Source organism: Rhinoderma darwinii, chromosome 1 (assembly GCF_050947455.1).
Source record: "Rhinoderma darwinii isolate aRhiDar2 chromosome 1, aRhiDar2.hap1, whole genome shotgun sequence".
Classification (NCBI taxonomy): Eukaryota; Metazoa; Chordata; class Amphibia; order Anura; family Rhinodermatidae; genus Rhinoderma; species Rhinoderma darwinii.
Window position 1 is genome coordinate 579,657,608 of NC_134687.1, and position 18,984 is coordinate 579,676,591.

At 42.2% G+C, this 18,984-nt stretch overlaps 1 long non-coding RNA gene across 3 annotated transcripts in view; it reads right to left on the bottom strand.

The window, feature by feature from the left end:
* Nucleotides 1–4,501: 4,501 nt before the first annotated feature.
* Nucleotides 4,502–18,984, bottom strand: part of LOC142661883 (uncharacterized) — a 93,470-nt gene continuing 78,987 nt past the window's right edge. For 2 of the 3 annotated variants that reach the window (XR_012850834.1, XR_012850833.1), the window contains exons 4-5: nucleotides 12,332–12,472; nucleotides 4,502–5,244 (exon numbers count right to left, since the gene is read on the bottom strand). This is a non-coding gene — a long non-coding RNA (uncharacterized LOC142661883). Of the gene's footprint in view, nucleotides 5,245–11,117; nucleotides 11,181–12,331; nucleotides 12,473–18,984 lie in introns of all 3 variants that reach the window. The other variant, XR_012850835.1, reaches the window with a different exon arrangement.

The following is an 18,984-nucleotide window of genomic DNA, read 5'->3' on the forward strand; positions in this document are numbered from 1 at the left end:
AGGGAAATGTGAGTTCAGGGGGCATTCACACACACCCAGTTGCACTAATTGGAACTTTTATCATTTATTGTTTATTTTAATGAAACCAATAAAAGTTATATATTACAAGACCACTCACTTTCCTCCTTTCCCCTCCCTTAATAATATATACTTACCTAGGTGTGTACATAATGTGGTCTATCTCTCATATACCTATTGTATGATTGGTGGCCCCTCTCTCATTACTTCACCCTGTTGTCTCCCAATGGCAGAGGAAGGGTTATTTCCACACCCTGTACACTGACCTGTGGCAGCACCCAGACAAGTTCCACAGTTACTGCTGTATGTCCATCCCCACCTTTGACCGTCTGCTGTCAGAACTCTGTTCTGGACTCACCCTGAAGGACACTAACATGCGACGGTGCATCACACCGGAGGAACTGCTAACTGTTACCCTCAGGTAAGAACACATAATGTCCCCTTTGCCTATTGCCACCCTGGTACAGAGGGTATAACCATAGTTGTCCCCTTTGCCTATTACCACAATGTTGCCCTGCTACAGATAGTATAACGGTCGGTGTCCCCTTTTCCTATTGCCGCCATGTCGTCCTGGTACAGATGGTATAACCATAGTTGTCCCTTTTGCCTATTGCCTCCATATCCACCTGGTACAGATAATACAACCACAGTTGTCCCATTTGCCTATTGCCAGCATGTCGCCCTGGTACAGGTAGTATAACCGTAGTTGTCCCCTTTGCCTATTGCCGCCCTGGTACTTCTAGCACTAATAAAAAAAATTGCTACAGATTCCTGGCAACTGGGAACTTTGCATCGCTGCATTTCGGGTTTGTACTGGGGTGCTCCACCATTTCGCGGATCATCAGATTGACCTCTGATTGATCCAGAAGCAACTGAGAGCGGCAGTGATGACACAGCCCAAGGCAGAAGACTGGCTTTGGATTGCTCAGGGCTTCTGCCACTCTGCACATTTTCCTACTCAGGGTCCCTATATTTCAATTATAAGCAGTATTTATTGGTGGTGCTCTTGGCCTTGGCTGACAGCGACTACCAGTCTGTAATTTTTTATATAAGGGCCTATGGGAGCTCTGCTGATGCGGGCATCTTCAATGCTTCCAGCATGGGTTATGGCTTCAAAAAAAACAAAACATCTGCCGGGATCTTCTGGACCTCCAGCGCCATTTGTCATTGTAGGTGATGAAGGCTTTGGACTTTTATATGACCTGATTCGTTCATTCCCCATTCGTGGTTTGGAGGCGCATTTTTTACTACCTGCTCACCCGTGCGAGACGGTACGTTGAGTGTGCCTTTGGGATTCTGAGTAGCAAATGGCGGGAATTCCAGTCCTCTCTACAAATGAGTCCGGATAATGTGACGCTGGTTATCCAAGCCAGTGTCATCCTATATAACTTTTGCCGGATTCACGATGCTGCATTTGACATTGAGCTGGACCAGTACATACTGACATCGACCATCCCTCTGGAACAGAACCAGTATGGAAGACCTGGATCGTCAGGACTGATCTGGGAACTCTATGCTGACTACGTTCTGTCACCTGTGGGTGCAGTTCCATGGCAGATGGATGCTATTCGCACGAAACTTTGGCTCTGGACAGTTGCCTTTCCAGTTTTGTTTAGTTCAGTTTGTTTCGTTTAGTTAGGAAGAGAATGAGGACCCATTAAAGTGGCTTGTGAGCTTAATGTATTTCTGCCCAAATAGCTTTTGTTTATTTTTTATTTGTTCTTTTTCACGATTTTTATAAATTTTGATGGTTTTTTTTCAAGGTTTATTTTCTTTTTTTCCTTTTTTTATGTTAAAGGCTACATTCAGTGGCGTAGCTATAGGGGTCGCAGCGGTCGCAACTGCGACCGGGCCCCCAGCTAGGGGGGCCCGCAGGCCCCCCTCACCACAGTAGCACAGTAGCGCTACAATGATTCCTCTGCATTGCTGGGTCCCTGCTGGGGTACAAAAGAGACCCAGTAATGTATTTTAAAGCATTGGTGGCAGCTCGGCGGTGAAATAGTCATTGCACGGAGGGGGAAGACTCTTACCCGCCCACTGTGCTGTCCACCCAATCAGTTCGCTTCTAGCTGTTTCCCTCTTCCTCGTGGCCTGTGCAGAGGGAAAGGAATGGCTACAGCAAGAAGATCGTGTGCTGCTGCTCTCTGACCCCACACCAGATGTATGTAAGTAACACCTTCACTGTGTGTAAGTCTGTCATGCTGAGCAGTCACACTTCAGGGCTGACTGTTTAGCGTAACAGACAAAGTATATCTATCTATCTATCTATCTATCTATCTCATATCTATCTATCTATCTATCTATCTATCTATCTATCTATCTATCTATCTATCTATCTATCTATCTATCTATCTAATCTATCTATCATATTTATCTCTTATCCAATCGCTGTGTGTCGGCAATTCACAGAGTGAACAAGTGACCGGAATGAAGGGGAAGCAATGCTTGTACGAGCACTGCTCCCCCTTCAAAATAGCTGATTAGCCGGGGTCCCGGCGGGTGTCTGCTAGGCACTGTATCTAAGCCAACTACATGGTAGGCTTAGATACATGGCCCATGTGTGATCCTGTCTGCTGGAACCTGTATCTAAGCCTAGCTCGTGTTAGGCTTAAACACAGAGTCCAACAGACGTGGGCCCTGTATCTAAGCCTACAATGTGTGTTACTAATGTTTTTTTTGTTTGCTTGTGTTTTTTTGCAGGTTCGGTCATTGGACTACTTTGGATTCAAGGACTACTTCGATGACAGCTTTTTTTATTGTGAATAAAATGGTTAATGGGGGTTGTGTGGAGGCGACAATTACGAAGGCGGTAGTTATAAAGTTTAAAAAAACGACAAATATACAGAAAAAATATTTTATTGAAATAAAAATAAAAAAACACAGAACCCTCATTAACCATTTTATTGAGACTAAAAAAACGGCGCCATCAAAGTAGTCCAACATTTGAAGTAGTCCAACATCCAAACCTGTAAAAAAACACAAACCCAAAAAGAATTTGTAACACATAAAAAAGCAAAACAATTCTTATACTTACCTTTCCGGGGTCAAGTGCTGGAGCCGCAATGTCAGCGAATGGGCCCTGTATCTAAGCCTATCATGTGTGATACTGTCTGCTGAGCCAATGTATCTAATCCTATCAATATCTATAGGGTCGTAGTGCTATAGATATGCTGTCTCATATATATATATGTGTATATAAATATATATATATATATATATATATATATATATATATTGCCCCATATATTTTAAGACCTTAATGACGCCCCTGGCTGCTAGTGTTGCATCATTGAGTCACTTAGGAGACCCATTGATGCAGCTGAAAGCTGCGGACCGTCGACCATGAGAAGAAATTTGGGGGAGCCCAAGAAGAACTTTTGCACAAGGGCCCATGAGCCTTTAGCTACGCTCCTGGCTACATTCACACGAGCGTGACAGATTTATGTGCGTAAAAAACATGAGTTAAATCTGTCCGTGTACGTTGCGTTATGCATCAGTGTGCTTTGCAAGTGGCATGTGTTTTTCACGCACTCGCAAGCACTTTTTTTCTCAATGTAATTGATGCGTAAAACACTGACAGCACACGGATGTCCGTGGTTTTCACGCACGCGTTGACTGCAATGGGCGGCTAGGTGCATGAAAACACACCAATATAGGACATGCAGTGAGTTTCATGCAATGGATACACACTGTGAAAAACAACGCATGTGTGAATGGCCCCAATGAAATCAATGGGTCCGTGTGCTGTGCGTTGTTTTAACAAAAAACTGCAGCTGACATATCCGTTAGATTGGAGGTGTCTCACAAATTCTGCTGCTGTTTATGTTCTTCTCCTAGCCCCCACCGTTGCTGAGATAACTCGGTCATTAGTTTTGGTGCCCGATATGCAAATAAGGTCTTTGACTGTCAAATGGGCGGGTAACACCTGTCACTTGATAAGGGGTAACCGCCCACTTGACAGTCACAAGCCTCAAGACAACAGAAGTAATGGCCCCGATATCTCAGGAACGGTCGGGGCTAGCAAGAGAGTGATATATAGCATCAGAATCTGTGAGGTGCCTGCAATCTAACTGCAGTTTTTTTGGCAGGTGACAGGTCCTAGAAATTCTAAAACAGCAATAAAGATGTGTATAAAAATGATTTAAAAAACTGGCTAAAGGAATTTTTGGGTGTAATTTGTCTTTTTTTTTCTCAAACAGTGGTATTGTGGGCAGAAATACTAACCTCATTAACTTTTGCAAGCAACCTTAAAAAAAAAAAAAAAAAATAGAATATAAAAAATAATTACGAAATAAATATTTAAAACAATCTTTTTCATAAAAAATCATTATTGTGTGTCTTTATGTTATGCATCCCTATACCCCTATATACTCAAGCACATACACTCTTGTATGAAACATCACATACATCTCACTCTCAACACACCGACCAAGATGACGGACAAAAAATGAATAAGACTAAATAAAGTTGTTAGAACCTTTGTATATAAAGCAAATAATGTAAAGCAACATGAATATAATAAAAAAAAAAAATTACATTTCAAAAAGCTTCCTAGTGAAACATCCAGGGGCAGGTGGTGCTACTACCCTAAGCACGGTCAAAAGCTTGTTGCTGTGGTAGAAAGAGACGGGTCTGATGAAGGCCCAGGTGGGGAGAACATGGCCCTGACCTGGGAATACAGCGACTGGAAGCTGTCATATGGCCTGTGAGTTGGTTGCCGCAGGGGGTAGAGGTCTTGGGTTGTAAGGGACAGATGCTGGTGTTTCCCTCTGACCTGCAGCGGCAATACTCCACTGCCTGGTCAAGTTCACGGTGGTCGGAGTTGGATGAAAGTACTGCAACAGAGCTGACTGGCAGTGCAGTTGCTTATCTAGGGGAACACGCTTAAGGTGTTGTTCCAGGCTGTGGCAAAAATTGTCCTCAGCAGACTCCTGGCTAGCATGTTTAGTTACTCCAATACATGGGCATCTATCATTAATCTGGTGTCTTGAGTAGCCGATAGTGGGGTCATTCCGGCGTCTGCGAAGACTGTTGCTTATGGAAGGCGGCAGAGCTGTGGTCATCACTGACAAACCACTAGTAGATCCAGGGAAGGACAACTCAGCCAAAGAGGTTTATGCGTCCTGAGTTATGGGCGGTGAATTGCTGCCGTGAGATGCAGGAACCACAAGCTTGGAATTCAGTTGGGTCTCGTCAGAGTCTGGATCCTCAAGATTGTCCTGTGATCTATGGTGTGATAAAAGAAAAAAACATTAGCTTTGTTAACTCTGTATGCTATGTACCATGAGTGTCCATGGTACCTAGCATAGACCCATCCATAAAAATAGGCCCTATGTACACACAATTGTACCAAAAAAATAATTAAAAAAATGGACAGATGGAAATATGCTATGTACCATGGCTGACCATGGTACCTAGAATAGCCCCATTCATTAAAATGGGCCCTATGTGGGGGGGGGGGGTGTGACAAGAAGAGCATGGAGTGAGACGTGTTTGCCTCAGCTTCGTAGCACCAGGCATTACAGCGGCTATACATAGCGATTGTCGGGAAAGATAATACGCCCGAATGAGACTTCAGACCTGCCTTATTGTCCTAGATCATGGGGAAAGCTAAAAAGAAAGAAAACTATGCGAGACTCACAGAGTTTTTTCCCTCCACGAGGTCCCAAAATGGCACCGGCAGCAGACAGGATGCCAGAGCAACTGACAGAGGGCTGTCCTCTCCAGCCTCTTCCTTGCTTTCCTCAACCAGTGCTCCTAGGACATCCCCAATCTCCTCATGGATCTCCACTTCAGCTGGGCATAGATACATCCACGGCCGGCCTTAGGTGTGTGCAACCTGTGCAAGTGCACAGGGCGCTGCCACCTCCCGGCATGTAGGGGGCGCCACTTGGCTCTGCCTCTGCTCTGTCCTCTGCTCCTAGTTACAAACACAGAGTAAATAAGAGCCAAAGAGCAAGAGCAGAGGAGGAAGCTCCGCCCACAGCCCATCCTGCAAGAAGCCTTTGATCCTATTCGCAAGGAGAGATGGTAAGTGTCCCTATGTGTCTATGTTGGTGTATTCAGTATGTGTCTCTGTGTTTGTATGTATATATTTTACAGTATGTGTGTGTATATATGTATCTGCATGTGTTTATGTCTCTTTGTAAAAGTGTGTTCAATATTAAAGTAGAACAAATAAAATAAAGATATATGTGCAGTCCCCTATATACACTGCTGCCTCCTATATACCCTGCTGCCCATATATACCATTCTGCCTTCTATATACCCTGCTGCCCCTATATACTCTGCTGCCCCTTATATACCCTGCTGCCCCTATATACCCTGCTGCCCCTTATATACCCTGCTGCCCTTATAGACTCTGCTGCCACTTATATACCCTGCTGCCCCTTATATACTCTTCTGTCCCTTATTTACCCGGCTGCCCCTTAAAAACTCTGCTGCCCCGTATATATCCTACTGCCCCTTATATACTCTGCTGCCCCTTATATACCCTGCTGCCCCTTATATTCTCTGCTGCCCCTTATATTCTCTGCTGCCCCTTATATACTCTGCTCCCCCTTATATAGACTGCTGCCCCTTATATACACTGCTGTCCCTTATATACCCTGCTGCCCCTTATATACTCTGCTGCCCCTTATATACTCGTATGTCCCTTATATACCCTGCTGCCCCTTATATACTCTGCTGCCCCGTATATATCCTGCTGCCCCTTATATACTCTGCTGCCCCTTATATACCCTGCTGCCCCTTATATACTCTGCTGCCCCTTATATACCCTGATGCACCTTATATACTCTGCTGCCCCTTATATATCCTACTGCCCCTTATATACTCTGCTGCCCCTTATATACCCTGATGCCCCTTAAATTCTCTGCTGCCCCTTATATACTCTGCTCCCCCTTATATACACTGCTGCCCCTTATATATAATGCTTCCCCTTATATACCCTGCTGCCCCTTATATACTCTGCTGTACTTTATATACCCTGCTGCCCCTTATATAAACTGTTGCCCCTTATATACCCTGCAGCCCCTTATATACTATGCTACCCAGGGCCGGCATCAGCACCTGGCAAACCCGGGTAAATGCTGGGGCCAACTACACTTGAGGGGGCCCACTCGGCCGCTGGGCGCTGATGCTGCCGTCGTCACGCCATCACTGTCCATATATGGACATGAGGTGTAAGGAGGAGAGGAGTCCCAGGCAGAGCGCTAGAAGCGGCTCAGGTCCAGGACTCCGTCTCTAAGGAATCCCCTGACATCACTGTCCATATATGGACATTGTTGTCAGGAGCAGAGCAGTGTCCCAGGCAGTGGCGTCGCTATAGGGGTCGCAACTGCGACCGGACCCTAAGCCTCGGGGACACGTTGCCACACAGTGCTGACCGAGCTGGTCCCGCTTCCAACAGAATCTGCATCCGCAGGACGCACATTCAATTGGGATCAATGCTGGAGCCTTGCTTCAGAATTCACTGTGCCGCGAGCGGCTCGGTGCAGGCAGGCACGATGTAGTGACATCATCGCGCCTGTCTGCGCCCAGTCATTCACAGCACAGTGCAGAGAAGGAGAAGGATCCTCCACACGTCGTGGGAACGGGGATAGGTAAGTAATTATGTTATAATTTTTCTATTCGGTACGTACATATGGGGGCATTATACTGGGTATGGTAGGGGGGGTCATATGGTAGCTGCTGAGGGGGCATTATACTGTATGGGGGTAATATACTGTATGGGACAGGTAAGGGGCATTATACTGTATGGGGGGCATTATGCTGTACGTGGCAACTATGGTGGCATTGTACTGTATGGGGGGCATTATACTGTATGGACAGCTATGGGGAGCATTATACTGTATGGGGCACCTATGGGGAGCATTATACTGTATGTGGCAGCAATGGAGGGCATTATACTGTATGGGTGCATTATACTGTATGGGGCAGCTGTGGGGGATATTATAGTGTATGGGGCAGCTATGGGGGGCATTATACTGTATGGGGGAATTATACTGTATGGTGCAGCTATGGGGGCATACTGTGTGGGCAGCTATAGGGGCATTATACTGTGGGGGCAGCTATAGGGACATTATACTGAGGGGCAGCTATGGGGGCATTATACTGTGGGGGCAGCTATGGGAGCATTATACTGTGGTGATCAGCCATGGGGGCATTATACTGTATGGGGGGCAGCTATGGGGGGCATTATATTGTGTGGTGGCATTATACTGTGGGGGCAGCAATGGGGGCATTATACTGTGTGGTGGCATTATACTGTGGGAGCAGCTATGGGGGGCATTATACTGTGGGGGCATTCATGGGGTCTGCCGGCAAGGCTGCTGGGCAAAGTCGTGCACAGGGGTCTGGTGGTGTTGGGGAGGGGTAGCTGAAATCTTGCACCAGGGCCCATGAGCCTTTAGCTACAGGCTACCTGGGAGGGGGCTGTGTGGCTCTATCTACAGAGAGAACTAACATTATGAGGGTACAAACTGGGGGCCTAACTTCTATATGAGGGCATAAACAGGACCTAACGTCTATATGGGGGCACAAAATGACGTTTTCTGCCATTTCACTGCCGCCGTGAGTTCCCCCGCAAAGGGGCCTACTAAGTCTGTGTCGACCGAGGGCCCACATAAACCTTGAGCTGGCCCTGCTGCTGCCGCTTATATACTCTGCTGCTCCTTATATACTCTGCTGCCCTTAAGGGAAACACCACATTTTCATATATAGCAATCTATAAAATGTTAACCAATTCATGGCAATTAATTGAATTATTATTTTTAAAGTGTATCTCCAGTTTGGAAGTTCACTGCATGATATACATACATATACATACATATATACATATATATATATATATATATATATATACACATATATATGCCTCTCTGTGTGTTTATATGTGTCTGTGGGTATAGTTGTCACGAACCTCCGCCGTTCCTTACCTCCTAGGAGACGCCAGCACTCGCGGCCGGCTGGTCCTGCTCCCACTGATAATGTTTAAAGTTCCCTAATCAACCCCTGCCCTTCCATTCCCTGCCTGCTAATCAGCGTCATACACTTCTCCCCATTCATTTACACAGCACATAGCGATATAGCTATATCGCTATGTGCAGCCACATAAACACACTATAACGTTACTGAAGTGTCCTGACAATGAATATACATTACCTCCAGCCATGACGTGATGTTTATTCAGAATTCTGACACTTCGCTAACACAATCCCGACACTATAGCACAGCAAGCGTAATCTCGTTTGAAATGACAGTTTACAGCGTAATCTTTCGAGATTACGCTTGCTGTGCTGTAGTGTCAGGATTGTGTTAGCGAAGTGTCAGAATTCTGAATAAACATCACGTCCTGGCTTTAGGTAATGTATATTCATTGTCAGGACACTGCATTAATGTTAGTGTTTGTGTATGTGGCTGCACATAGCGATATAGCTATATCGCTATGTGCTGTGTAAATGAATGAGGAGAAGTGTATGACGCGGATTGGTCACTGTCATACACTCCTCTGTACAACGCCCACTTGGTCAAAAAGTAAAACACGCCCAGTTGTTCATTAAGAAACTCATTAGCATAAACTAATATAGGTCATAACTCCGTCAAAAATTATTGTTTTTCTAAATAAAAAACACTGCTGTAATCTACATTACAGTGCCGATCAAATCATGTACAATATAGGGCACTTATAATGTGGTGACAGAGCCTCTTTAAGACAAGTTTGTATGTTTATCTTTGACCTTGGTTCCCATACGAGGCTTGGAGGGAAGGAACAGGGAGTGAGATAAGAAGAGGATACATGCTCACATATATATATATATATATATATATATATATATATATATATATATGTTAATATGTCTCCCCCAACTTAAAAGAACAATCTATTATATTCTTGCCAAGAAAGATAAGCCACCTGCAAACATGGTGTATGAAGAATTATAATAATGCATCTGAAATGTAACGTATGTCTGTAATTGGCTGAATTTGAAATATTGTCACATTGCCTCTGATTGGTTAACCTCAAGCCTACACCCCTTTTGAATGATTTATTATTGTAATTGAGTTTGGCAATAAAACTCAGAGGAGTATTTTGAGCATACCAGCAGCGTCTGTGTGTTATTCCTCTCCGATATACATGATTTGAAACGGGATAAATCACTGGAGGACGGGTATCGGTTGACATACCCATTACAAATTTCAGTCTAATATATTTTGGCCCATGATTGTGTCAACAATAATTAATAAATACATATGAAAAAATCTCGCTCTAGAGTAGCAGTGGAAATTCTTTATAAACCAATTGCTAAAGGTGGTTTGGGTCTTCCACAACTATCTTATTATTGTTAGGCCTCATGTCCACTTCATTTTTTTTCATCATGGTGCTATCCGTTGTTTTAACTAATAGCACCGTGACACATTCATTTCAATGAGGCCATGCACACTTCCGTTGTTTTAACGGAACCATGCGGCCGTTCCGTAAAAAATAGGACAGGCCCTACTGCTGCCCGTCTTTGATGGAATAGTCTCGGCCTTTTCATTGATTTGGTCCGTGAAAACAACGGACTGCACACGGAAGACATCAGTGTGCGGCCTGTGTTTCACGGAACGGCCATTAGCGGCCGTACAACGGCCAACGGAAGTGTGCATGCAGCCTTATGCAGCAGACCCAGACCAAGCTAGACTGTAAAACATTGGATATAAACAGAAACGGAAATAATGCATGGCTCTCCAGTTGAAGCTCAAATGTGACTAGTGTATATGGGTGATAACTCACCCAAATCTTCTTTTCTAATTCTTGAAGCAGGGCTCCAAGTCTGGAAAAAATTCAGTCTTACTTGCGCAAAATTCAGTGTTACTATCATTCCGATAAGACCCTATGACCTTCCTCTCCGGCATGTCCCATATCTCATACCTGATATTGATATTTCTACGTGATTTTGATATTTAGAATTGGTTGCACGGGGGAATTACATCTTTCTCGGATATCATGGATCAGGCCCATCTTATGGCATTTACTGATATCTGCACAAAATTTGGAATACCCCGTACTGACTTTTATAAATTCCTTAGATTAAGGCACATGTTGACTTCCCTACCTTCTTCAAGCACTTCACCTAGGTCCACTTTCGAACTTTCCTTCAACAATTTGGATAAAACTGCTAAAGGAATTTAAAAAATGTATATTGTATTATGCGAAAAACTACTTTCAGACACATTTTCTTGCTTGAACCACTGGGAGAGATATCTTTGAACCCCTATTAGCATGCAAGATTGGGAATCCACATTCAGACTAGCCTGTTCACTTTCTAAGTACGTAGAGGCATCCAGAAAAAAAATGTATAGATGGTATTATACTCCAAGTTATCTATCCCACATATATCCCCTGTCCTCTGACAGATGCTGGAGGTGTCTCACATCCAAAGGCACTATACTTCATGTGTTCTGGGAATGTAAAGTTTTATTTTACTTTTAGCAGCAAATAGTAGGATTATTAAAATATATACTAGGGATCCCAGTTAAATTGACCCCTGCTTTAGCTCGTCTACATTTGGGGGTTGTAAATTTCTCTCCCGGTGATAGAATCGTACTTTTTCATTTGTCAAGGCTGCATTGAGCAGCTGAAACGTTGTATCTTTTTCACTCATGGGTGAATACATTTATTCTATCTTGACCTGTGGAGTGCTGCCTCTCTTTCCATTTTTTGTCTACATTTGGGGATTTACTATTCGGATCCCTGTAGGCCTGCACCCAGATACCCTAGAGGTGCTTTGTTCTACTGTGCTGCCCACATTTTCCTTTGGATACCAAAGTGCCTAGTCTTCAAGAATTGATGCAATGTGTAAATAATAATTGTAGTATGGAATGTTCTCTTGCTTCTATTCATGGTTCGTATAAATGTGCATCTCTATGGGGTAGATGGTTAACTTCTAATTGCTATGACTCTATGAATTTTCTGATCAATCGTTAGATTCTGTGACCAAATTGACATGCCTATAATAGACAATGTTTGTAAGTTTTTTATTTTTCAGTTGTTTATATCTGAAAACGTTTGTGTTATTTTTGAATCCATGTGTTCATGACAGCTGCAATCGTACTTGTACTCACTGTAAACATGTTGATTCAATAAAAAAAACGTTGTTTATTAAAAATAAAAAATAAAAATAGGCCCTATCTACACACAATTGTAACGAAAAAAAGTATGCTATGTAAAATAGCTAAGTCTAAAAGAGAAAAGATGACACACGGCGCAACATCGTGCAAATCAATCCGGATATATCGGGTAGTAGAAGTCAGTTATGGAGTCTCTCACCTGGTCAGGTTGTACCAATCAAGGTACAACCCTGGTGTAGACAAGAAGGACATATATAGTGTCTAGTCGGCTGCAGCTATTCCCAAACCAGTCAGTGTGATTCGCCACGGCAAAAGGATCAAGATGAAAAGGGATGCAAAACTAGGGATTAAATGTAAAGAAAAAGGGATTTATTAACGTAGCATAAGCGGCTATGCATTTCAAGGCCGATGTCCCTGTTACCTAGAATATTGCCAAATATAACGAAGACTACATAAACAACAATAACAATATATACTTCCTGGGTAGTTCCAGGGTGAACACCTCTGTGGCAGATGTGAGCATGTTGGTCACCTGGAAGCTCACATTAAAGATCTGGAGGAGCAAAATGCAACACTGAGGAAAATAGACAATCTTGAGCGGAGCATGCTGCTCACGGAGCATGCAGTTAGTGGGTTAGAACTGGAGGGTGAAGACATGGGTGAGCAGGATCAGGCAAGTAGCGGGGTTAATGTAGTTAGGGGCAGTAGAAAGGGGTCAAAGAAAAGGAAGGCCGATCCGGTTTCTGACATTCCAAGCAAAATTGCCAAGTTGGGTGATGATGCGAGGGTGTCAGTCTCAGAAATGGCAGCCCTAGTGGATACTGATCTCCCTAACAGCCGGGAGAACAGCCCAGCTAGTAGTCGGCGGGATGGTAATGCAGGTAAGGCAAGACAATTGATAGTCGTAGGGGATTCTATAATCAGGAAGACGGATAGAATAATTTGTCGCCAAGACCATCTCAACCGAATGGTTTGCTGTCTCCCTGGTGCCAGGGTTCGGTATGTGGTGGAACGGGTGGACAAATTGCTGGGAGGGGCTGGTGATGATCCAGCTGTTGTGGTCCATGTCGGTACCAACGACAGAATAAATGGTAGGTGGAGGAGCCTTAAGAATAATTTTAAAGAACTAGGCTACAAGCTGAAGGGAAGGACCTCCAAGGTTGTATTCTCAGGAATACTGCCTATGCCATGCGCATCACAGGAAAGACAGCGGGAACTCAGGGAGTTAAATGCATGGCTTAAGTCTTGGTGTAGAGGAGAAGGATTTGGGTTCCTAGAGCACTGGGCTGACTTTTCATTGGGGTACAAACTGTATTCTGCAGATGATTTGCACCTAAATGGAAGGGGGTCCGCGGTGCTGGGGGAGAGAATTCTAGCTGGGGTGGTGGAGTATTTAAACTAGGGCTGAGGAGGGAGGTCAATGTAGAAAAAAAAGGGGTAGCCAGGTTAGAGAGGGGTCAGACTATATTGGTGGGGGGAGAAACAGAATGTGGGGAGAGGACTAGACAACAGGATAAGGAGATCCTTTTGTTACAAAACAGCAGTGTAAATAAAAATGCCCAAATAATGTAAAATCACATTTCTGATAATAAAAGTGAAAAACTGAAAGGCAAGTTAAAGTGTATGTTCACAAATGGCAGAAGTCTAGCAAGCAAAATGGGGGAGCTGGAGGCCTTGGTACGGGAAGAAAATATAGATATAGTTGGTGTTGCTGAAACATGGCTGGACTCTTCACATGACTGGGCTTTAAAATCTACAGGGTTTTACACTGTTTCGGAAAGACAGGACAAATAGGAAAGGCGGTGGTGTATGTCTGTATGTGAGAAATGATATGAAGGCGAGTGTGAAAGAGACAATAGTGGGTGAAGACTGTGAGGAGGTTGAAACCTTGTGGGTGGAACTAGAAAGGGAGGTAAACACTGAAAAAATTACTTTTGGTGTAATCTATAGACCCCCCAATATAACTGAGGAGATGGAAGGTCAGCTATATAAACAGATGGTAAACCTAAAGGAAAAAAAAGGGTACACAGCGCCACATGGTGCAAGATAAACCTGATGGAAAAGGTTGAAAAGAGTAAAAATAGATGATCGCGCTCACCTTAACAAGTTGTACAAATCAGGTACAACACTGATGTGAGCATGTAAGAATGAAACAAATAGCTGCTGCTCCCCAATCCAGATGCCGGTATCATGGAAGCGTGGTACCGCAATGTAATAGTAAAATAGGAAAAAATGTATGGATATACAGGGGAGCGCTACTAATAAGTAAACGGGTAACAGTGGTAAATTCCTTGATTTATTAAATATAGGCAACGCGTTTCAACACAGGACATGTGTCTTCGTCAGGCCAAGGAAGAACAAACAGTGCAAAGAGACATCTTAAATAATAAGCCAAACATGATTAAAAAATCCACAGCAGCCTGAAAAAACCGCGAAAGCAAAGCTCATGGAGAGAGCTGTCAGTGACGTCATATAAACAGATGTTAAATGCGGGACTCGCAATCCAGCCAAAAAACAACAAACAACATCACTAAGTGATCCTGCAATTAATACTGCATCATTTTGTTGATGCATGTAAAATGTCAGAACAAAGTCAAAATAAAAACGGGATACGCAATATTACATTATGCGCTGTGAAAATAAAAAAGCAGAGGAACACATTTAAAAGACAGTAGGAGAAACAATAAAGAGTTAAAATAACTCCGTAATATCTACGTGTGTCCTGGCTGAGTCCACAGCAGGCAGTGGAGGAATAAATCAAGCTGTTAGCGAACGGCACGAAAGAGTTCCATGTAGTTATGGCAACGGAGCAGAGACGGAGGCCGCAGAGGGCCAAAAAGAGAAAAAGAGCAAAACGAGGTAAACAGAACAAGATCTCCAGAGGGAGAAAAGAGTTGGAGGGACGGGAAAAGGATGGGTGAGTGAGCAAGGACATATAGGGGAGTTACAGATACCATGTAAATAGATAAGAGCACATATTAAAAAAGGATTAAATAGTTGAATAAAACAGTCGCAAAGATATTGTAAAAGGCTGATAAGTTATAAAATATGGCAAAAAAAAAACAAACATTTCGTTCAATTAATGAATAAAAAAAATGTGCAATTAATAAATAAAAATAATAAATTGATGATAATAATAATAATGCATTGATAATACATAGTTCATAAATATTACAAAAAATGCCAAAAAATTACATAGGGAAGTAAAAATACTTCAACATATGTAAACAGAACAATATGATGTGTAGTGGGTTTAATCCAGTGAGGATTCCGATAAATCATTGAGGCCACTGGGTTGTAAACAGGAGAGCTTGAATATCCAGAAATTTTCTCTCTGTTTCAATCTAGTAAATCTATCGCCATATGAGGGGGGGATATATTCTATTGGGGTGACTAGGATATTGCTGAAATCACTATTGTGCACTGTGATGTAGTGACGAGACAAACTATGTTTCATAAATCCAATTTTCACATTAGATCTATGTTTATTGATCCTACATCTTAGTTGTTGTGTGGTTCTTCCCACATATTGAAGATTACAAGGACATTTTAGCAAGTATATTACAAAATTATTGCTACAGTTGATGAATGATTTTATTGGGAAGGATTCACTAGTTGTGGAGGACATAAAGGTTTTGCAACCATGTGTGATATTGGTGCAACACATGCACCTCAGATGTCCACAGCGGAAAGAGCCACTGATAGGAGGAAGTGTATTGTGTGTTTTCAAGCCTATATTCCTCAATCTACTGGGTGCTAAAAGGTTGCGTAATGTTTGGGACCTTCTGAACGTGATTGAGGGTTTGTCAGGGAGAATACCTTTCAGATATGGGTCGCTTTTCAGAATATGCCAGTGTTTTTTAATAATGTTCAAACATGCTTTGCTTCCGGAATTGTATGTAGTAATAAAATTGTACCCAAATTGGTTGGAATCGTCACTTTTCTTATTTTTTATTATTCTATTAGGGGGTATAATACATGAGTCTTGTGTGAGTTTGGATGCTTTATGCATTGCACCTTTTATTAGACTGTGCGGAAAATGTTTCTCCTTAAAACGTTTTTTTAAAATAGTGCATTCTGAGTGAAATTGCTTATTGCTAGAGCAATTCTTTCTAATGCGCCTAAATTGCCCAAATGGTATGTTACGGAGCCAGGAGGGATGGTGCGCACTTTTGAAGTCTAAATAGCTGTTGACGTCAACAGTTTTAAAATGTGTATTAGTGGTAAAAAGACTCTTATCATCTTTGTTGATGGCAAGATCTAAAAAATCAATTGAAGAGGAGGAATATTTGTGGGTAAAAGTCAGACCAAAGTCATTAGTATTTAGAAAATTGATGAAAGATATTGCCTCTGTTTCATTCCCTTTCCAAATAAAAAACAGATCATCAATATATCGTCTGTACAATACAATGTTGTCCCTAAAAGAATGGTTATCAAAAATAAAGAGATCCTCAAAAGTGCCCATAAAAAGGTTTGCATATGAAGGGGCAAATCTAGAACCCATTGCACATCCCCTTCTTTGTCTAAAACATTGTTCGTTAAAAGTAAAAATATTGTGTTCTAGAATAAAAGCTATGCACTCTAAAAGAAAAAAGGACTGAGAACGAGGTACATGACTATCGGATGTTAAAAAGGACTCTATAGATAATAAACCCTTGTCATGAGGGATATTGGTATATAGGGCCGATACATCCGCTGTCAGGAAATTAAGACCAAGAGAACCATGTAATTTATTTAGATCACCAAGGTCCCTAATGAGTTGCGTGGAATCCTTGAGGTATGATGGAAGTTTAACTACCAGAGGCTGGAGGTGAAGATCAATAAAATGGGACAAGTTGCTCGTAAGAGAGCCCATACCGGAAATAATGGGGCGTCCTGGGGGGTTGGTGATAGATTTGTGGACTTTAGGGAGGTGATACATGAAAGGTAGATTAGGGTGGTTTATGTTTAAAAAATTAAATTCTTTTTTGGATAGAAGTCCATCACTAAAACCTCGTCCAATTAATGCTTTGTATTTAAAAGTATAGGACGTAAGGGGGTTATTCGGCAATTTTTCATAGAAGGTAGTGTCTGATAGTAATCTGAGAGCCTCATCGGACACACGTAGATATTACGGAGTTATTTTAACTCTTTATTGTTTCTCCTGCTGTCTTTTAAATGTGTTCCTCTGCTTTTTTATTTTCACAGCGCATAATGTAATATTGCGTATCCCGTTTTTATTTTGACTTTGTTCTGACATTTTACATGCATCAACAAAATGATGCAGTATTAATTGCAGGATCACTTAGTGATGTTGTTTGTTGTTTTTTGGCTGGATTGCGAGTCCCGCATTTAACATCTGTTTATATGACGTCACTGACAGCTCTCTCCATGAGCTTTGCTTTCGCGGTTTTTTCAGGCTGCTGTGGATTTTTTAATCATGTTTGGCTTATTATTTAAGATGTCTCTTTGCACTGTTTGTTCTTCCTTGGCCTGACGAAGACACATGTCCTGTGTTGAAACGCGTTGCCTATATTTAATAAATCAAGGAATTTACCACTGTTACCCGTTTACTTATTAGTAGCGCTCCCCTGTATATCCATACATTTTTTCCTATTTTACTATATAAACAGATGGAGCGGGCTGCACAGGCGGGTACTGTAGTGATAATGGGAGATTTTAATTTCCGGGATATTAATTGGTGTCATGGTTCGGCTTCAACTGCAAAGGGGAGACATTTCCTCAACCTGTTGCAGGAAAATTTTCTGGGCCAGTTTGTGGAAGACCGACTAGAGGTGAAGCTCTGTTGGATCTGGTCATTTCTAATAATGCAGAGCTTGTTGGGAACGTCAATGTTCGTGAAAACCTCAGTAACAGTAATCACAATATAGTTAAATTTTACCTATACTGTAAAAAACAAACGCAGGCTGGGAGGGCAAAAACATTTAATTTTAAGAAAGCCAATTTCCCGAGGATGAGGGCTGCAATTCAGGATATAGACTGGGAAGAACTAATGTCAAATAATGGAACAAATGATAAATGGGAGATTTTCAAATCTACTTTGAGTTATTATAGTGCAAAATTTATTCCTACAGGTAATAAGTATAAACGACTCAAATGAAATCCCACATGGCTTACACCTTCTGTGAAAGGAGCAATACATGACAAAAAAAGGGCATTTAAAAAATACAAATCTGAGGGTACATCTGCAGCCTTTGTAAAATATAAAGAGCTTAATAAAATCTGTAAAAAGGTAATAAAATTAGCAAAAATACAAAATTAAAGGCAGGTGGCCAAGGATAGTAAAACAAATCCCCAAAAATTCTTCAAGTATATAATTGCTAAAAAGCCAAGGTCTGAACATGTAGGACCCCTAGATAATGGTAATGGGGAGTTGGTCACAGGGGATCAAGAGAAGGCAGAGTTACTAAATGGGTTCTTCAGCTCTGTATATACAACAGAAGAAAGAGCAGCTGATGTAGCCGGTGCCAGTGCTGTTAATATATCAGTTGATATACTGAATTGGATGAATGTAGATATGGTCCAAGCTAAATTAAATAAAGAGCTTAGTTCAGTTATTTCTGTCCCCCTTTTCATAATATTCAGAGAATCTCTAGTGACTGGTATAGTGCCAAGGGACTGGAGCAGGGCAAATGTGGTGCCTATTTTCAAAAAGGGCTCTAGGTCTTCCCCGGGTAATTATAGACCAGTAAGCTTTACATCCATCGTGGGGAAAATGTTTGAGGGGCTATTGAGGGACTATATACAGGATTATGTGACAAAAAATAGTATTATAAGTGACAGCCAGCACGGTTTTACTAAGGACAGAAGTTGTCAAACTAACCTAATATGTTTTTATAAAGAGGTGAGCAG